The sequence below is a fragment of the Heterocephalus glaber genome, unplaced genomic scaffold (genome assembly GCF_053883595.1).
Source record: "Heterocephalus glaber isolate CG9 unplaced genomic scaffold, H.glaber_assembly_v1.0 deba00001564, whole genome shotgun sequence".
In the NCBI taxonomy this organism is placed as follows: Eukaryota; Metazoa; Chordata; class Mammalia; order Rodentia; family Bathyergidae; genus Heterocephalus; species Heterocephalus glaber.
In genome coordinates this window covers 13,369,326-13,373,772 of record NW_028258351.1, presented here as the reverse complement: position 1 = coordinate 13,373,772, position 4,447 = coordinate 13,369,326, and positions in this window count along the sequence as shown.

The following is a 4,447-nucleotide window of genomic DNA, read 5'->3' as shown; positions in this document are numbered from 1 at the left end:
CAGAAGGAGCTGGAGAAAGCCTGCAATCCCATCACTGAGCTGTACCAGAGTGCAGGTGGCATGCCTAGAGGAAGGCCTGGGGGCTTCCCTGGTGGGGGAGCTCCTCCTTCTGGGGGTGCTTTCTCCGAGCCTACCATTGAAGAGGTTGATTAAGCAAACTCTAAGTATAGATTTAGCATTGTTCCACACAATAAAACATTTATGAAGGGGCCGGGGATTTAGCTCAGTGGTTTCGCTGCCTGCTGCGTAAGCACAAGGACCCTGAGTTCGATCCCGGGTACCAAAAAAAAAACATTGAAGGATCTAAATTTGTAGCAAATTCTGTGGCAGTTGTTAAAGTTTAACTGCTACAGTAAAGTACTGGGCATTCTCAATACTTGAACATGGAACATGCGCACAGGGAAAAGATAACATTGCACTTTATAAGCACTGTATTATAAGTGGAAATGCAATGTCTTCAATAAAAGTATTTAAAATTGGCACACACGCAAAAAAAGAACGAGCATGCCTGGACTCCACGCCACAGAATTCGTACTGTATAGGAATGCCATGTTCCAGAACTACAGAAACTGCTTTGGGAGCAAAGCAGAGCCTGGACTGTGAAGACTCAAGAGGCAGCAGGACCAGGGATTTAGTTAACTCGGCAGAGGCGCCACCTGCCTGGCAAGCACAAGGTCCTGAGTTTGATCCCCGGTACCAAAATAAACAAAACCCCCCACTAAAACAGAGGCGGCAGCTAGGCCTCCAGGTGCCCACTGGAAATGTGAGCTATGAAATTAGCATAAAAGCCAGGAGTGAGAGGCAACCCCAGAGAGAAGCAGCCCCACACAATGTTGATGATGACCTCCAAGTGTATCCAGGTACCACGCAGCCAGTCAGAGGAAGACAGTGGCCCCCAAGCTGCCCCCTTCTGGAGAGGACAGGCAGGACTGGAAGGATATTCCACTTCCTGTCTTCTGGCTGCAATTTCTTATCAAAACATCTTTTAATTATTTCTGCCTGTAATTGTTCTCTATTTCCTTATAAAATTTTATTTTGTCATGGAAGTAAGAAGAGTCCTTTCTTTTTTCTGGTTCCGGGGATTGAACTCAGGAACTTGTGCTTGCCAGGCAGCCATGGGACCGCTGAGCTAAATCTCTGGCCCAAGAAGAGTGCTTTTTTACATTTTCTTTATTAATATCTATTCATATTACATTAACTTTTTTTTTTTTTTTGGTACCAGGGATCCAACTCGGGTCCTTGCTCTTGTGCAGCAGGCGATGAAACCACTGAGCTAAATCCCTGGCTCCAGATTAACTTTAAAAAAAAAAAAAATACTGTATGTGTTGGGCGGGGGATTTAGCTCAGTGGTTCCACCGCCTGCCTCACAAGTGCAAGGACCCAGGTTCGATCCCCGGTACCAAAAAAAAAAAAACGAAACTGTATGTGTGGGGAAAAAATACCTTCTCTTCATCTGGTTTCAGCAGTTTGACTACGATGTGTCTAGAATTAGACTTCTTTGTATTTATGCTGCCAATGATTTCATAATAGTCTTGATTTTGGAGGGAGAGCCTCTTCTCAGCAAAACTGAAAGCGACATAATGCAGGTGGGGCATCAAAGCCGGTGCCTCCAGCTGCTCCTACAACTAACTGCTCTTTGGTCAGGAGTACAGGGGGTGGAGGGCTTTGGTGGATTTTTCTCCTGGACAGGGCAACTTTCCATTTCCAGGATTTTCTCCTCTCACATCTGCATCTCCTTCTCTCCTGCCCCCATGCCTGTCAGCACACACCAGGAGCCCATTCTAAGCAAGGAGGTCATTTTCTTAGTGGAGTAGATCTTGCATTGATCAGGGGGCAAAAGCCACCATTATAGCAGCAAATCCTTAGGCAAGAAGGGAAGGGGAGGAGAAAGGGAGAAGAAAGGAGGGAAAGGTAGGGTGGGCTTTCGAATGTCCTGACTCAAGGCCATGCCAGACACTACCTTGTGGAGCTTTAGATGTGCAGATGCTCTGTGCTCTAGGGAAGGGCACAATTTATTGGTCTCATTGCTTATTTTCCAGTTCAGTTATGGTTTTTTTATTTTTTGGCAGTATTAGGAATTGAACCCAGGGCCTTCACACTGAGTTACATCCCCAGCCCTTTCTATTTTTTATTTTGAGACAGGGTTTCACTCAGTCACTAATTGCCCAGGCTGTGCTGGAACTTGTAATCCTCCTGCTTTTAGCCTCCCAGAGTGCTGGAACTACAAGTGTGTGCCAGCACTCCCAGTTCTTTTTTTTTAACCGCCCCGCACCCCCATCCTTTCCATGTGTTTAGGGGAGGAGGTTTTGGAATCTCCCAGGCAGGCTCTGGGTGAGGTCTGGCCTTGAAACCTGCCTATCTTGGGAAACGAAGAGCAGGCACTTCTCTTTCTCAAAGGACCAGAATTCACACAGGGACGGCTTCTTCCACCAGCTTGTGGTGACACGGTGAAACTAAGTCAGGGTCAGGCTGAGTCACCCACAGCAGGAAAAGTGCCCTCTTCCCTGCTCCCCTTCCCAGAGCAGGCCAAGGAATATGTGAGGTGGGTTTGGAAGAGCCGACATATTCATTAAACCATAATCCAGGACTCACTGCTTTTAAAATGTGGATTTCTGGCCCCTCTCAGTGCCCTCCCAATTCCTGTCTCATAAATTTGAGTACAGGGCAGAATGACCAGAGCTCTTCCAGGATTTCAATCCCACCTCCTCATTCAGCAGCTGTGACTCTCTGGAAAAGTCACTTAAGTTCTCTTTCAGTTTCTTCATCTGTGAAATAGGGATAGTTGTAAAATGCTGGCCAATAAGATTTCCCAGGCTGGGGTCCAATTGGCAAAATCCTGCCTCAGCCTCCCAGAGTGCTGGGGTTACAGGATGAAAACTCCATTCTCACACCTGGCCGGCACACTTCATTCCCTTTGCCTTGAATTCCCTTCCCCACTTGTCCTCTGACATTCAACCTGAGCCACTTCTGGGAAGCCTTCTTGGATCCCATCATAGCACTTGTCATTCCTTTGTCATTAACTGTTTCCTGGTTCCTTCCACTGAACTCAGTGACTGCAGGGCCCAGCATTGATCACCCTTGCACCTGCTAAGCAAATGTGGTATCAATAATTATTTGCTGAATGAATCAATGAAAACATAAACTTTAGCGGGGCTTCAGTGAAGCTAGAGAAACCAGCAGAGAAAGAAAGAGATTTATCAGGGAGCCTTGCTAAGGACTCCAGCACTTTGACCCATCTTTCCTACCCCAATTCTTTCTGTTATTTTTGTCTCCTGCCTCAGCCTTCCTGAGTACTGGGATTGCAGGTATGCAACATCATGGCTGGCATTTTTGGCGGTATTGAGGATTGAATCCAGGGCTTTCGCTCTGAGCTACATCCCCAGTCCTCCTTAAAACTTAAGTTTTGCCGCCTGCTGCACAAGCGCAAGGACCTGAGTTCGATCCTCAGTGCCAACACCCCCCCAAAAACAAAAAAACTTAAGTAATTATTATTATTATTTATTAATGTATTTATTTGGTACCGAGGATCGAACTCAGGACCTTGCGCTTGCAAGGCAGGCGGCCGAACCACTGAGCTAAATCCCCGGCTTAAGTAATTATCTTATGGCGTTATGGAGGCCTTTGCACTGAGATACATACCTAGTTTTTTATTTTTATTTTGATACGGGGAAGGTCTCGCCAAATCGCTAAATTGCTCAGCCTGCCGGGCGTGGCGGTGCAGGCCTGTAATCCCAGCACTCAGGAGGCGGAGGGAGGAGGATCGCTGCGATTAGGAGGCCAGCCTGGGCTACGAAGTGAGATCAAAGCCAGACTGAACTACATAGCGAGAGAGACCCTGTCTCAAAAACAAAAACAGGGCCGGGGATTTAGCTCAGTGGTTTTGCCGCCTGCTGCGCAAGCGCAAGGACCCGAGTTCGATCCCCGGTATCAAAAACAAAAAACAAGGAAAAAAACAAAACAAAACAAAACAAAAAACAAGAAAAACAAAAATAAATAGCCCAGCCTCAGCTCTAATTTGCAATCCTCTTGCCTCAGCCTCCCAGAGTGTTTCTACTTCAATTCTTTTTTTTTTTTTTTTTTGGTACCGGGGATTGAACTCGGGACCTTGTGCTTGCAAAGCAAGCGCCGGAAACACGGAGCTAAATCCCCGGCCCTCCACTTCAATTCCCTACCTGTAAATCTCGGGCCTTTCAGGAACTTGAAACCTAGTCAAGAGGACGCCAAACACCAACCCTGAAAACTCAAATCTCTGACTGCCGGCTGAAGCTCCGCCTCCTCAGCTCTAGACTCCGCTTCCCCTTCCTCTGCAGTTCTGCTTCGGGCCAGACGGCGACGCCCATGAGGCCGCATGCGCAGTGTAGGAGCGAAGTCTCCTTTGCCCTTCTCCCTATGGCGGTCGCCGGTCCCCTTCCCGGCAGCCTCCCTGGGGCAGGGAGTGCGTCACTTC